We start from the raw sequence: 17395 nt of genomic DNA on the forward strand, positions 1-17395 counted from the left end.
GCAAAGGGATATTGACAGGTTAAGTGAGTGGGCATGAACATGGCAGTTTGAGTATAATGTGGAGAAGTGTGAAGTTACGCACTTTGGTAGGATAAATAGAGATGCAGAAAATGTTTTGAATGCTGAGAAACTGGGTAATATTGTTATTCAGAAAGACCTGGATGGCCTTGTACACGAATCACAGAAAGCTAACATGGAGCCAAAGTGAGCAATTAGGAAAGCAAATGGTAAGCAACATTTTATTGCAAAGGGATTGGAGTATTAGAAAAAAGAAGCCTTCATGCACTTATATAGGGCTCTGCTGAGACTTCACCTGGTGTATCGTGTACAGTTTTGTTCTCCTTATCTAAGGAAGGATGCACTTGCCTTGGAGGGAGTGCATCTCAGGTTCATCAGACTGATCTGATTCCTGGGACGGCGGCGGGGGCGTGAGGCTGTTCTATCAGGAGAGATTGAGTATCTAATGTCCATATTTCCTCGGAAATCACAACATAAGAACATAAGAATTGGGAGCAGGAGTAGGCCATATGATTCAGCGAGCCTGTTCCGTCATTCAACGGGATCATGGCTGCTGTTCTACCTCAACTCCCCTTCCCTGCACTATCCACATATCTTAATGGAAACATATGCAGGGCTTCAGGGAAATGGCGGGGGATTGGTCAATTATACAAAGTACGTCAACTGTGGTCTAACCATGTTCAGCATAACTATTGCACGTTTCAATTTTATCCCTCTAGAAATAAACCCGAGTGTAGGTGTTCTTCTTTTTATAGCATTATTAACCTGCGTCGCTACCTTTAGTGATGTGTGTATTTGCATTCTCAGAGACCTGTATTCCTCCATCCCACATAGATTCTTATTTTAAACGTGATAAGTGACCTCCTTATTTTTCTCACCAAACTGTAATAACTCATACTTGTCTGTGTTGAAATTAATTAGTCAGTTCGTGTATTCTTTTAATTAGTTGCAGTGTTCCTCAGTATTTACACGCCGACCCGCCCGCCCCAAGTGCATTGGTAAAATTTAGATATTGTGTGTTTGACTCCAAAATCTAAATTTTAATATAAGTTGTGAACAATAGTGGACCCAGCACTGACCTTTGTGGGATCCCTCTTTCTATCTATCTGTTTATCTATCTATCTATCTATCTATCTAACTATCTATCTATCTATCTATCTATCTATCTACCTATCTATCTATCTATCTATCTATCTATCTATCTATCTATCTATCTATCTATCTATCTATCTATCTATCTATCTATCTATCTATCTATCTATCTATCTATCTATCTATCTATCTATCTATTTATCTATCTATCTATTTATCTATCTATCTATCTATCTATCTATCTATCTATCTATCTATCTATCTATCTATCTATCTATCTATCTGTCTGTCTATCTATCTATCTATCTATCTATCTATCTATCTATCTATCTATCTATCTATCTATCTATCTATCTATCTATCTATTTATCTATCTATCTATTTATCTATCTATCTATCTATCTATCTATCTATCTATCTATCTATCTATCTATCTATCTATCTATCTATTACAGGATTATGTGCAGTACTGATACTCCAGCTGACTGCTGCTACTGACATGATGTCTGAGACTTTGGATATATTTCCTTTCCTGCAATATGTGAATAGTTACACACATTTACACAACGAAAACATTTTACTTAACACCAGTTCTGTTATTGGGTAGATGTGTATATAAATAGGTCTTTTCACAACGTAAATGTTTTGAAGTTGGCTTCCAGGCATGCGGTCAGTAGAGCGAAAAGTGACCTTTGATGGAGTGCACAGAACCCCAGATGCTTCCTGAAAATGACACTGGTGTTCGAGGCTCGCTGACGGCAGTCGGTTGGGTTACTGCCAAATATTGTGCGGGTCAGATTAGCGTGAACAAGAATGAGAGAAAGATGGTATTTAACTATTTAAATATTACATTATTCAGTCGAACTTTTAAAATAAGAAACATTTTACATAGTATAACATCTCAAGAATGATTTTACGTAAATTGCATGCTCACAATATTACAAAACAGTATCGGAAAATAATGAATTGATCCACACGGTACCTAATGAAAACTATTTCCAAATAAAGACCATTCTAAATCTTTCAGTCGATTTATTCAGTACAGCATGAAGTGCTGGAGAGAGGTTTAATGTCCTCACCCCACACTGTAATGAGATGAGTGGGATTCGCAAAGTAACTAAAACAGGTTGAAGTGCCTTGAATATTCTCACAGAGAAGTGCCAGCTGCACTTCTTTAATATTCTCACAGAATTTCGCGCCTGGTCTAAACTAATGTCTCCATTATTCGTGATTAGTAGCCGCGCAGTGTGCAGTGTAATTTGAACTGATTTGGATCGCTGAACAAGCCCTCTCACAGCCCGGCTACCAGTGGGTGGTGAAAGGCCCAGATTGTGATCTGTTTCTGCTGGAGATGAAGCATTTATTCCTGTGATATTCTGTAACATATCAGTATGTCCTGATAGACCGTGTTCCTGTTACCCGTGTCTGTTACACATTCGGTCGCTATTAAAGTTAGCTGCAAGGATTTGGATGTCGAGGTTTGCTGATCACATTATCGATTCTGATTCACCAGCTTCTCTCATAAAACGCTGGTCTGAAGCGGGCGGGCCCCACTTTCTTATGTGTCTTCGTCAACTCACTCCTTAATCATCAGACAAGCGGACTTATTTTACAGCTAAATTTACAAACGGCTGTCTTAGAGTCACAGACTCAGGGGCAGTTAGTGAAATGCAGTGAGAGACAATTGTATAATGTGAGGAGTATGATCTCATCTCCAGAACAAAAGTGTAGCTTCAGCCAAGTACACTGTAAATAGAATCACATTACCCATCTACCGCACTCGGGTACATAGAGTGATATCAATTCAGATTATAGGGGATACTTTACTGGTACAGTTGCATGGATAGATAGCGGGAGATGTAAAAGCACAAACTGGCCGTGTCTTTAGATCCTGATAATGTAATTCAATCTCAAAGATTTACATCCCCTGTGAAAGAGTGAGCAATAAAGGGATTTAATTTACAGTCCAGATGTGAGTCCATTCTGTTGGTGATGTGGAAAGAGTGACGTGGATCCAGAAACCGCTTCTATCAGGGAATCAATGGGTGGCGCCTTTAACTTCGCCCCCATCTCCCGGTATTTAGCTGCCGGCCACTGGGAGCGCAGTACAACAGTCTGGGAGTGGGTTTGCTCAGTGAGTTCTTGCCGGAACCAGTCACCACACATTGCCAGGAGGATGAGGTCGGCGATTGCTTTCGTTCTGTTGCTGGCTTAACTTTCCCGTGAGTAGTTTTTATTGTCCAATTCTCTCATTGTTACTGTCTCAGTGATAGTCTCTCTATGGAATTTTACAGAGTCAGGAATCATTTCTCGAGGATTGATCCTCGGGGTATTTTGATTATTTTTACAGGTGTCCAGTCGGATGTGGTGTTGACTCAGCCCGAGGCAAAGACCAGGATTTCCTGAGGCTCCCTGAGACTGACCTGTAAACCAGCGGGTTCGATCTTAGCGGCTATGGCATGAACTGGGTCCGCAAGGTTCCCGCACAGGAGCTGGAGTGGCTGGTTTACTACTACACTCCAGCGAGCAACAATAACGTCCCAGGGATTGAGAGCCGATTTACTGCGTCCAAAGACACTTCAAACAACATCTTCACGTTGGACATGAAGAACATGAGGAGCGAAGACACCGCCATCTATTACTGTGCAAGGAAGGACTACGGGAGTGGGTCACGGTGCAATACAGAGCGAGCTCTCCATACAAAAACCCCAGACAGGGAGTTTGCTCATACCTGCGACCATTACCACGCCAGGAGCGTCGAAGGAACTGAGGCTTAAATAAAAATAATTAGAAATAAGTTATATATATATATATATATTTAAATGTATAACTGTTTTCTTCTTTATTACTATTGATTGCCATGTTGAACATGCACAGATGCTTCAGAAGTATTCCAATCATTTTTTAAATATAATGAACGGTACAAAATGAAATATCTCGCTGATTCACTCTTACGATAGTCGGAATCGGGTTTTTAGAGCTGGGTGGAATTTAATCTCTGTATTTTACAGTTAACAGTCCGCCGGAGTATTTGACACAACGTGTCTCACTCTGTTACGCAATTGGCTACTGGGGACAAGGAACCATGGTGACGGTGACTGCAGATAAGGAGCATTCACTGATTCAGTAACACTTGTATTTGTGTCTTTATTTTATATTTCTGTTTATTTTAATAATTATTTCGTTCACTGAAACTTGGGTCCGGTGGATTTTGTTTTGAGATTTTTTGCAATTATCAATGTGATTCTGCTGCAAAGTGATTATAGGATTCAACTGTTTCTCCACAGAAAATGTTGTTCATGTGATTTGGTATTTATTTGCTGATGAGACTGTGTGTCGAGGTTACTTTAAATACCTTATGATTATTACACTGTTTGACGTTTCTGCAATGTTTAATCTTGGTGACCTCTGATTGCTGCAGTTTTTCTGATCGAATGCAAACATTGTGTTTGAATGTGTTTAAAAGAACATTGTAGGCACAAAACAGAGAGCTTAGAGGTCAGTAAATAACCTTAAGGTCTTTTAAGTTTTTTCATGAAAATTACATTGTCATCTACTGACCGAATGTTCCCGAATGATCAGATTCAATACGTGAGTTGTAATTAAGAACTGAAAAATTAACATATTTCCAGCTGGAACACATTTAAATTAACATTATTATAACGTAGTAATATCACCAATTATTATTGAAATAGGCTATAATATCAAAATTAATGTATTTAACATGATCCGTCCAATCACAATTCTCTGTCAGTATTTTATATTTCTGTTGAATTCAATCTTTCGTTATTTCAGTGTTAGGCGGGTTTGGTGATTGTGTAATGAGATTTTTTGCAATGATACATTTGATTCTGCTGAAAGGGTTTATAGAATTACGGATCTGCTCCATGAAAGGTTCTGTCGAGGGATTCCGCCCCTCAGCGATGTGATTTAGTGTTGATCTGCTGAGGAGAGTTTGTGCCTGTGTTACTCAGAATACCTAGAATTTGTGAAACTGTTTGGCGTTTCTACAATGTTTAATATCGGTGACAGCAGCAGGTTTCTGATCGAATCCAAACACGATATGTATTTTGAAACTGTTTGAAAACAGTCGGTAGGCAAAGAACAGGACGGGTTTAGACATCAGAAATTATTGAAAGGTATTTTAACATCACAATTATTGAAGTGATAATTATATATTCAACTATTAATCTATGTTGACGATGCTGGTATATTAATATGTGAAATGTAACTAGTTGCCATCTACATAATTAACTTATTCAGGTTGTAGTTGGATTAAATTACTATTAACCAACCGATTATAATGCAATAATATCTCTGAATGTTATTCAAATATGCTATAAGTCCAATGTTCATTTACTTAATATTATTCGCCTTCAAAAATCCTGCTCTACACTGGGCACCATTAAGGGAAGCAGAAACTTTTAGAGGCTGGATACAGTTATTAATTATGCCTGCAATTATTTCATTAACAACATACTGATTCCACCGCTGTGTTCAGTTTGAGTCGGGAGTTCAATTACTTGCTACCTCCTGTTTACACAGATGAATGACTGAGTGCAATTAATTATAACTTAAAGCTGTGTTGCAAATTCCATTTTGTCAATTTAATCTATCTGCCGGGGTATGACATTCTCACTGTGTAGCAGAAATTTGTTATTGAATCAATATTGTGTGTTGTTTGATAGAATTATCACTAAGTTAATCTTGAACACTTTGCAAGAACAAAAGCTGAGAGACAGGCGTCGCTGGCAGTCAAAGAATTGTTCATGTAATTATATTGAAATTCAAGGCAGGTTCCGACTGCGTATGGCTGGAGACAGCAAATAATCCATTGAAATTCAAGCAGATTAATTTACTTACAAAAGGTTCATCTCATTTTAAATTTCAAACAAATTCCTATCTCCCAAAACGCTGCTGTATGCGGAATAGAACGGTAGACAAAGCACAAATCATATCTGAGAGCTATGTTTAATTCGTATTAATATTAAATTGATGAACAATGTCTCTCCTCCATTTGCTCATTCAGTTTCAGTGCCCCAGATGGTCTGAATGAATTGTTCTCCTCTAGTTTTACACTGACCATTCTGGAAACTATTTTCAAGAAGTAGCAGAATATATTTAATCATTAACTTACGGGCATTTTGTGAATAACTGGAGTGTTCAGCCATGAACTCATTGAATGGCGGTGCAGGCGCGAAGGGCCGAATGGCCTACTCCTGCAGCTATTTTCTATGTTTCTATGAACGTTAAAAGATTGTCTGTGTTATTAAGTAGCGGAGGCTCTGCTACTGACTGCAAACTGCAAGGATGGATTTTAATTAATAAAACCATTTTTGGGGTTTAAGATTGAGGAGAATATTTCAGCTCGAGATTCCAGCATTAGTAAACAAGCGGTTTACAGCCCATCGGAGTTGTGACCCCGGCTGGACAGAGAACTATTTAAATTAGTCCACCCCCAAATCCATCATGTGAAATGTTCTCTGCGAATAGACGCAGTTTATGCTATATTAGAAAAATGCAGATTTTAAAAAGGTGTCGGTCGAGAGCGGGACAATAGTTGAACTGCGTGATTATTGTCAATTATTCAAGTTTGATTCCATTTAAGTAAAAATAAGGTATATTTCTGAGTAGTTATGTATTAATATGCTGCTTAATATTTTAATATTGATTAATTGTTATGGTAAGTTAAGTAAACCATAATATATCACAAGTTATCAGGCAGAAAAGGTTTTAGAATTATTAATAATTACTTGTATTTGTATGGCTGAAATTCAAGCACATTAATTTAATTTCAAAAGTTCCAGGTAGGTATGCTTCTGAGGCGGAAGGGCCAGACTGGCACTCAGATTATTTTCAATATTCAGCTAACATGAACATTAAATTAGAATGTAACATCAGTGCTAATTCATTAAAACATAAGCGAGCCCTTACAATTGTGTTGCATACTGGTCAGTATTACAATTATTGCAAAATTTCATGCGTTGGAGATAATGTTTAATTCATTCATAAATTAATTTAGAAAACAATGCATTGATAACTCGGCTGTGCTGAGTTCGACAAGGTGTCGCTGCAGATTTTAGTGAATTAATTTCCTGTTTTGCCACGATGATTTTACAGGTTATATTTACTGACGAAAACATATAAAATCAGTGGGTGATTAGGTATCACTGGATATGTCTCCTGGATTGTGACATTCTTTCTCTGTCACCGAGACCCGTGTGACGGGCAGAAAATTCCCGTGGAATATGAATTATTTGCAGATACTTGCTTTCAGGGAAGTTAATCTTTACACGGTTTACAAGATAGTTGACAGAGATGGGGAAATGGCTGGATGTTGAAGAGTCTCTCAAATTAATATCAGATTAATTTCAAAGAATCTGCAGCGTTGAGGTGGTTGGAAATTGACAAGAAATAAACTAGAAATCAAACAGCTTCATTGAAATTAACAGATTGAACTGGTCTCTCTCTGCCTAGAGCACCCTTGTTGCACCGTTTGTGTCTGTTCTGTTTCTGTGCGCCTGCTCACTGGGTGAGAATCAGGAGTCCTCCTGACGGGTTGTAAACCTTCTGGGTTGTGATCCTGTATTGCGGGGAGTGTCACTTAATTTAGTTATTTAAGAAACTGGTATATGTGAGAAACGGGAAAGATTGACTTTAAGGTTGAGGAGTCGCCGTAGAGATGAGATCAGTAATCCAGATTGTGACAGTCAGAAGGAGCAGTTCTGAAACACCACGGGGAGACAGTCGAAGGAGCTTTAATCAGTTTCTAACCCGGTTGTACCTGCCCTGACAGTGTTTGATATGACAGCTTTACTCTGCAACTAACCCGTGCGTTATCTTATCTGGCAATGCTTGATGGGACATTGCAGAGATAGCTTTAATCAGTCTTTAACCTTTTCTTTACAAGGACGTGGAACTTAATTGGGTCCTTCAATATAGAATGATCTTCTATTTAATCAGAGCTTTGGAGCGGTGGTGCGCTTTAATGGGACAGTGTATTGGAAGCTTTTCATTGTACTCGTCATAATTGTGCTTAATTAATCGGTCAATTTGATAACGCATTTTAAGGGAAGACATTTCGTAGCACATCTCTGCAGTACTTGAGCTGGGAATGTTTGACGAGATAGTATAGATAACATATTACTCTGTGTGCAACACTTGCTATACCTGTCCTGACCCACACGGCAGCATAGCGGGAGCTTTGCTCTCTTATCCGTGCTGTATCTGACCTGAGAGTGCTTGGTCAGGCAGTGTTCTAGGCATCGTTATCTGCGACGAACAGATAGCAGATAAACTGCTCGTGCCAGATATATACAATAATTCGTCCCATTGCCCAGATTAAAAAGCGCACATTCTTTGATGTTTATATTCTTTCTGAAAAAATGCCCAATTTTTAATGAGTTATTAATGTTTGAACATTTTGAGCATCAGATTACTAATGAACATGATTGGCCTGATCTTCAGCTCACTTTCAGAACAAACAGGTTCAGGAAGTGAATAACGCTCCAGAAAGCAGCGCCTGTTCTGATCTGATGGGAGGTTACAAGTTATTTCCACAATTAAAATAGAGAATATCGAGACTCCCACTTCAAATAACCGTCATGGGGACCTCATGTTTAGAAAAATTATGTTGTCCAATTCTTCCTGAGAAGGTTAAAGGCAGGGACAAACTGTGACGAGATGCAGCTATTGGCCTGGGTCACAACACAAGGCACACAGTCACTGAGCTGCAATTCTGTGAAACATTTAAAGAGAGAGAGTCAACCTGCAATAAGTCATCATTCGCAATGAATTTAAGCCTTTCTAACAGCATGTGATTGACTAAGTTGCGTCAGATTTATAAGATCCCTTTATTTTAAATATCCTCTTTTATTATAACGAACAATAAAAATAGATCTGGTATAGGTGTCCAAAATATGAAGTGTTTCCTTCCATGAAATCTAGAAGAACTGTTCCCACTCACTCGTGTAGACTGATAGCATCTCACAGCATTGGAAGAGGCCATTCAGGCATCGTGCCTGTGCCGGCTCTGAAAGGCTGTCCAATTTAGTCCAACTCCCCAGAGTTTACATTGTAAACGTGCAAATGAGTCCTCCTGACGTACTGGAGATACTGCCTTGTGCATTCCTGAAATTACCAACCCTCTGTGTGAAAAAAACACCTTAATTTCACCTTCTGATCTTTTCACAATTATTTTAAAACGGCGACATTTGGTTACCCACCTACTTTCCAGCGGAACAATTTCTCCCGACTTGGTATATCAAAACCTGACATAATGTTGAATATCTCTCTTAGGTCTCCTCTTAACCTCTGCTCTAAGGAGAATATTCTAGCTTCTCCAATCTCTCCACATAACTGAAGACCCCATCCCTGGCATCATCCAGGTAAAAGTCTCCCCTCTACGCTCCCCAAGTGCTTGACATCCTTCCTACATTGTGGTGACAAAATTGTACGCAATAGTCCAGCTGAGGCCTAACACGTGATCTGTAAGCTTAGCATAACCGCCTTGTTTTTGTAGTCAATGCCCCATTTACAAAGTCAAGTATCCCATACGCTTTCCTAACAGCCTTACCAGTTTGCCCTGCCCTCTTCAAAGATTTGTGAATATGTACATCCAGATCTCTCTATTCGTGCATCCCCTCAAAACAATACTATTTAGATAATACTGCCTCTCCAACTTCCACCCAATGTGCATCGCTTCTCAATGATTCGCATTTAATTGCAATTGCCATGTCCCAGCCTATTTCACTGGTCCATCTGTCTCCTCATGGAGTCTGCTGCTATCATGCTCACTATTGGCTGCGTTGCCAGGTTTTGTATCATTTTTGAACTTCGAAATTGTATTCCCTGTAACCAATTCCATGTCATTGTTATATAACAAGAACAACAATGGGAATTGAAACGGGCCATTTAAGAAGTAAACTTCAAATTAAGCGGATTTTGGAATGGTATTTTATTCGGATTATTAATTGAGTGGCAGGAAGCAGGCTACTCAAGAGACATGCATATAATTGGATGGAATAGAGCTCAGATCACAGTGCGCTGAAGGACATCGCTCTCACTCAAATGCTGAGAAAATAAGGAAGACATTCGACTCAATCACGGTTCATTTACAACTTGCATCTTAGAAACTAGACTATGGAAATGCTACCTGTTGAATTATGTGGTAGGCAAGTTTGGAGGGTATTTTGCTAACGTCCTAAGCAGGAATTCCGCTGCTCCTTTGAAGTGCAGTCACTGTTGTTTTGTAGGGATACACCACAGGCAATGTGCACAGAGCAAATTTCCCCAAACTGCAATTAAATAAAGGACAAGAAATGGTGCTCATTGAGAAATAAATGCAGGCCGAAATAACAGGAACACGTCTCTGTTCTGCTATTGCATGATCCAATGAAGGCTTCTTTATTGACGAGTTGTGTAAAGGTTCTTGTTGTGTAATGTGATAGAGCTCGGTGATAGAGTAGTGCGTTCCTGACCAGCGCCTTGACAGGTGCTTACGATAGAACTGACAAAGCTCAAATGCCCGTGTCGCCTTTGATGGAGAAATGGTGGAATTAGTTTATTCTGCAGTCAAATTTCGATTTGTTTATTTCTTTTATAAGCACGGATTACAGAGTCTAACTTGTTCAATGGGCCATTCCTTCCCAGTAACACCGTCTCCCCCATCCTCTGCGCCCTGCTCTCCTCCTGTGAACAACCCAGCACCGATGGCTCCATCACGTAGGGCTGTTTGGTGATGGGCGACTCCCGTGACATCATCAGCCTTTTCTGGGAGGAAGATAAAGAGCCGACCACCACTGGATTGAAGACCTACCCGTCATTGCTCAAAAAGAATTGAACGAACACCCTGAGCAGCCAGTTAACCATCACCGAGTCCGAGGTGGGGAGCAGCACAATCTGCTGCGAAGTTCGACGTGGTGGGTCGCTGTGGAACATCACAATGTCAGGTTAATGATGTGGGATACAGGGCAAACTGTGATAAGGTGAGAAGTTATGTTCAATTTGTATCGAAACTTGGTTAGACAATACTTAGAGTACTGTGCATAGTTCTGGTCTCCATATAATACTTAGAATACTGTGCACAGTTCTAGTTTCCTTATCACATTTAGGATCCTGTTTACAATTCTGGTTTCCATCTCATACTTAGAATACTGTGTAAAGTTCTGTTCTCCATATCATACTTAGAATAATATGCACAGCTCTGCTCTCCATATCACACTTAGAATACTGTGCATGGTTCTGGTCCCCATATCGCACTTACAATATTATGCACAGTTCTGGTCTGCATATTACACTGAGTATACTGCGCACAATTTTGCTCTCTGCAAATGCCAGGTTAGTGTGGATCTGACAGCAAAGAACTTGTTAAAATATAAGGACACTTTGCCTTTCTTAATCATTTATTTTGCAAGCAATGTCAATAAAATGCCTTCTCGTGAACGTCCTGAACGGATCATCGTTCCTCCAATTGTTCTTATCTTGCTAAGCTCCACTGAACAAATCATCTGCAGCAGATATGCAAGCGCCATGTGTTCAATCATCGAATTAAGGCCAAAGTCACTGACCGTGAATTGGCTGAAGAGTGGACAACTCCTGGATTCGGGCTTCATCACCTCTCCCGCCTATTAGATGAACGGAAACGTTTTGACGGCCAGTCGTCTGACACTCCCCGACAGGGAATGGTTCACCGGCTCGGTCTACACCTGCCAGGTCACTCATGAAAGGGGCACACAAAGCCGTAACTTCAGCAGATCTCAGGGTAAGAGGCACAATCCAGGGAGGTTCCAGACCATTCTGAGCGCTGATCTCAGTCAGAACTTTGATTGAAATTAGTAGAAAGCAGAAGAATATTCCTAATTCCCAATCATGCAGTTTGTGTATTCTTGTGATAAAATTTTGCCTTTATACAGCGTCTTCAGCGACCACAGACTGAACCAAAGCGCTTGCCAGGCAATGAATTAAGTTGTGAAATGTGGTCACATTTGTAATGTACAAAGTGCGGCAGTCATTTAGTGCTCAACAAGCTCCCACAAACAGCAGTGTGATAACGACCATTTTTTTTCTTTAGTGTTATTTCTTGAGGGATTAATATTCCCAGGCCACCAGGGAGACCTCCTCTGCTTTTCATTGAAATAATTCCAGGGGAACTTTTACCTCCACCTGAGAGGCTAGACGGATTCTTGGTTTAACACATGATCCGAAATACGGCACCTCCGAAAATGCACCACGCCACCAGTACTGCACTGAGAGACTCAGCTTACATATTGTGATCAAATATCTGGAGTGGGACTTCAACCCACGATCTTTTGGTTCAGGATTCCTCATTGCTCAGGATTTATTAACCTCGCAAAAGAAGCTTTCCCTTGCTCTGGTGTCAGGCAGTGAGTGAAGTGTCATTAGTCTCAGGTATATCCTGAGTTAGCTGATCATATACGGAATGGCAATAGGAGTCCGGAATCCTTCACTGCTAACTGTCCAGGAACCCACTGCAAGAATGGGCATCTACCCTATTCAGAGTACTGAGCCGAATTCTGGGCTCCGCACCTGAGGAAGGATATACGTGGAGGTGCTAAACTGCAGGTTTACCCGAATTATACCGGGGCTAATAATGTAAAATGATCAGGTGGTGAGAATAGAACGTTAAGAGATGGTCCAATTGACGTGTTTAAGTTGATAAATGGAATTGTATCGACTAGATATAGAAACATTTATTTAGTTTGATGGGAGAGTCCAGAACAAGCAGCAGAACCTTAACATTAGAGTTAGGCCGTGCAGAGGTGATGTCAGAAAGGATTTTCTAACAGGAAGAATAGTGCAAGTCTGGATTTCCCTCCCCAAAAGCTGCTGAAACTTGCTTTCAATTGAAAAGTTGAAAACTGAAATTGATAGATTTTTGTTCGGCAAGGTTATCATGGGTTACATAACCAAGGCGTGAAGATGGTGTTGAGTGTTGATCAGCCATGATCTAACTGGATGGCGGGACAGGATGGATGGGCTGAATGTCCTTCTCCTGTTCCTATGTTGCTATTAATGCCCGGATGTCATAGTGCTTTCTGAATCTCTCTCACCAGACATGATAAATGTTCAGTAATTACAGATATTAACAAACTACCTCACATCATTACAAATGATGCCCCACCACAAAAGATTCCTTGCAACTCCATTCTCCGGACCTTGCACTTCTCCTCTGACGGGGGATGTGACTGGTTCCTGCACATTTTCATCGCAACAAAAATAGCAGCAAAAGACTAGAAACTTAACTTTGTTTCCTGTTGTCCCATAAATCCTGAAATTAATTTGACACTGGTTTTGAACCAGTATAATGCTGGTGTAGACCTCTTGAACTTGGGGATATTCGGGCTTCAGCTATTATAACCAGTGGAGATGCACTTGGGTGCAAGAATCTATAGACAGGCGTAAAGGAGCAAGGGATTTCAGGAAGAGCGCTATTCAGTGCCTATCACAATTGCGTCCCAATGTATTCCCATTTTACGCCAGGTATTTGCTTCACAGCCCATTACAGGTGGCTCTGGCTCAAATACACAGGAAATATTACAGACCTCCCGGAATCGTTGCCAATTCATTGTCCTTCCATAACGACGGTGTTCAAGCAATAGCGAGAGGTTGATATCTCAAAAGTGAGTTATTCCCCTTGAAAGAGTTAAGGCTAATTATTGGTGTCCTGATTCTGAAGATGCGGCTTTTCCTGACTTTCATTCCTGTTTCGCAGTGGATGTCCCATGCAGCGATTAAAAATCACTCTTCGCCCACCGTCACTGGAACAGGTTTTACTGGAGGCGACGGTGACCTTAACGTGCGTTGTGTCTGACGCTCCTTATGGGCTCACCGTGACCTGGACCCGAAAAAACGAGACTTTGAAATCAGAGATTGCCGTCCAACACGGAGAGGATCCCAACAGTGTGATCAGCAACTTAAACATCTCGACACAAGAGTGGCTGAGTGGGGATAAGTTCTACTGCGTGGTGAGCCATCAGGATATGCCGACTCCTCTCAGAGATTCCATCCACAAGGAAAAGGGTGAGCGGGGAGATTGTTGCAATAAGTGATACACTGCGACAATTTCGATGCGTGTGCAAGGGCCAATTGATGATATAAAGTGTTTAATGGCTACTCTGATCATTCAGGTTTGTAATTCCACCAACTCAGCACTCTGGGACCTGACATTGTGTATTTTAGGGGAAACTGGATAAGTCCATGAGCGAGAAAGAAATAGAAGGGTATATTATTAGGTTTAGATGAAGTGGGCTCGCAGGAGGCTTGTGTGGATCATAAACACCGGCATAGACCAGTTAGCCAAATCTCCTCGTTCTGTGCATTAAATTCTTTGTCATTTTCCAGTCCAATGCTTCAAGATTTCAGAGAGAAAGAATACGTTCCCTGGGATAAGGGATGAAAAACCAGAGAGGCAACAGAGGGGAAAAGGAAAAGTGTTAAAATTCAATGCAGTGTCCATTTCTCTCACATCTAACCACCGGAAATTGGCTGAATTTAAATGAGGAAGGCGAGTTGTGGGCGTTGGTCTCACAGGCCACCAGTGAAAACGGGAGGATTGGAAGCCGAGTGAGGAGGTCGCGGATCGCGGGGGGTGGGTTAGGCAGGGACCCTGGATCCAGGAGGTAGGTTTAAGGGCAATTACCACCTGGGAGCAGCAATCCCCACCTTGCTGTAACTGCTGAGATTTACACAGTGTGTCAAACCGGACCAGCGACTGTTAAACACCAAATGGTGGTTAAAATAGAGGATTCAATTCTCATTTAAATATATTACTCAAATATAATATTACAACTGGAAATAGGCGAGTTGAGGTAGGGATTCAAATTTTTACCAATTTAACAACCTCCACGCCCAAAATCCGCCCGCTATATTGGGTTGAAATTCCCCCATTGTCTCTGGAACTATCCAGTTCATTGGCCTTTGTTGTAACTGTTCTACAGCGAAAGATCCGCGGGAACCAGCCGTGTCTGTCCTCCTGCCCTCAGCAGAAGTCTCTGCTCAGAGGTTGGTCAGCCTCACCTGCTTAGTGAGAGGTTCTCCCCCCGAAAAATCTTCGTCAAAAAGACCGTCAATAACAAACTGGTGGATTACGGTCACTACAAGAACACCGAGGTGATGGCGGAGAACGGCGGCAGCTCCTTCTTCATGTGCAGCCTGCTATCCATTGCAGCCGAGGAGTGGGCCAGAGGCGCCTCTCACACCTGTGTGGTGGGACATGAAGCGATCCCATTGATAATCACCAACAGAACCGTCAATAAATCCAGTGGTAAAGCATTTCCCTTGTTCTGATGGACACCTTCATAAGAACATAAGAACATAAGAATTAGGAACAGGAGTAGGCCATCTAGCCTCTCGAGCCTGCTCCGCCATTCAACAAGATCATGGCTGATCTGGCCGTGGACTCAGCTCCACTTACCCGCCCGCTCCCCATAACCCTTAATTCACTTATTGTTTAAAAATCTATCTTTCTGTGAATTGAATACATTCAATGAGCTATCCTCAATTCCTTCCCTTTGCAGATAATTCCACAGATTCACAACTCTGTGGGAGAAGAAATACCTTCTCAACTCGGTTTTAAATTGGCTCCCCTGAGGCTGTGCCCTCTAGTTCTAGTCTCCCCGAGCAGTGGAAACAACCTCTCTGCTCTATCTTGTCTATGCCTTTCATTGTTTCAAATGTTTCTATCGATCACCCCTCATCCTTCTGAACTCCAACGAGTAAAGACCCACTCTACTCAATCTATCATCATAAGGTAACCCTCTCATCTCCTGAATCAGCCTCGTAAATCGTCTCTGTACCCCCTCCAAAGCTAGTATATCCTTCCTTAAGTAAGGTTACCAAAACTGCACGCAGTACTCCAGGTGCGGCCTCACCAATACCCTATACAGTTGCAGAAGGACCTCCCTGCTTTTGTACTCCATCTCTCTGGCAATGAAGGCCAACATTCCATTCGCCTTGCTGATTACCTGTTGCACCTGCAAACTAACATTAATTGCCGGTGCTTTTAGTGTCCCCCTCCCCTTTTATAGGGGGCACTTGGAGAAAAAATATGTTTTTTGCCCAAAAAAAACCCCCAAAAAATACCACCAAAAATAAAAGGGCCTGTAAATGTTTGGTGTTTCCCCCAGATCGGGGGGGGGGTACGGTTTAATGTTTTTTGTTTACTCCCAAAAAGAGTTTCATGCACAAGGACCAATGATGGAGCTTTGGAGGCGTGGCCTATGCACTTGGAGCCTGGCTGCTGTGAGAGAAGGAACTCCCTGCTTTAGCTTCTGTTTGGAAGGCCTGGAGTTAGCCCTGAGACCAGCCCAGGAACAGGAGGTAGGAAGGGGCTTCATTACCATTCATCTAGAGTGAGAGGAGGAGAGCCGAAGACTGCAACACCTTCATTATTTCAACAAAGAGTTGGAAAGAGGTGGAAAAAAGAACAACAACTTACCAGTGTGGAAGGAGGGAAAGACTTCTTCAGCCAAAGGTGGGTGTGTTTTGGTGCATTCACCAAAAAGACTTTGTTGTATCGGTGGGGGGAGGAAAGAAGACCAATCGAGGGCCAGAACATCGCGGGGGTGTGTGTGTGTGTGTGGAAGTGTGTGTGGGGGTCTTGCCTACAGCTAGGCCCACACACCACTGAAGCACCCCTCACCCAATTGCCTAGCCTGGGATAGCTGGAGCAACCAGGCTGAAGAAACTGAATCACCCTAATTAACATCGTTGGGAGTGTGTACCTGTGTGGCTCCAGCTGCCCCAGGTGAAGACATCTTCTCCCCCCACCCGAAGATCACCCCAAAGACTGTTTTGTTTGCCATCTGGGGAATGCACCCACCCATTACTGTGAGGGGAGACCTGCCCTTGCAGCCTCCCTCTTTCCCACACCCCATCACTCTGTCTCTCTCTCTGTCTCCCCCCTCTCTCTCTGAGAGCCTTTCCTCCCAATTGGAAAAAAAAGACAAGAACAATTAAGACAACTGAGCAGAGGGAGCAAGGCCCCTCCCCAATTGCAAACTAGGGGAGAGCAGTGCCTCTTTCAGAGCTGCCGCTGTTAAATACTTAAACGAGGCCAGTTAAGACCATTAAGGCATGTGACTTTGGGGTGGGTGTCGCCCTTAAAGGGACCCCGTGATGGCGACACCATCCACGCCGGTGGCAGGGCCAGCTAGGAATTATGTGCAGGCGGCGTCCACATCCACGGCACCTCCTACGCCTCCTGCTGACCTGCCACCATTCGGACTGATAACTAAAAAACACGGGGTCAAGGGCTACACTCACC

General features: G+C 41.9%; 1 pseudogene; it reads left to right on the plus strand.

The window, feature by feature from the left end:
* LOC139235465 (Ig heavy chain C region-like) overlaps positions 1-15417 on the plus strand; it is an 88042-nt pseudogene extending 72625 nt beyond the window's left edge.
* Positions 15418-17395: the final 1978 nt, after the last annotated feature.

The sequence above is a fragment of the Pristiophorus japonicus genome, chromosome 23 (assembly GCF_044704955.1).
Source record: "Pristiophorus japonicus isolate sPriJap1 chromosome 23, sPriJap1.hap1, whole genome shotgun sequence".
Lineage (NCBI taxonomy): Eukaryota > Metazoa > Chordata > Chondrichthyes > Pristiophoridae > Pristiophorus > Pristiophorus japonicus.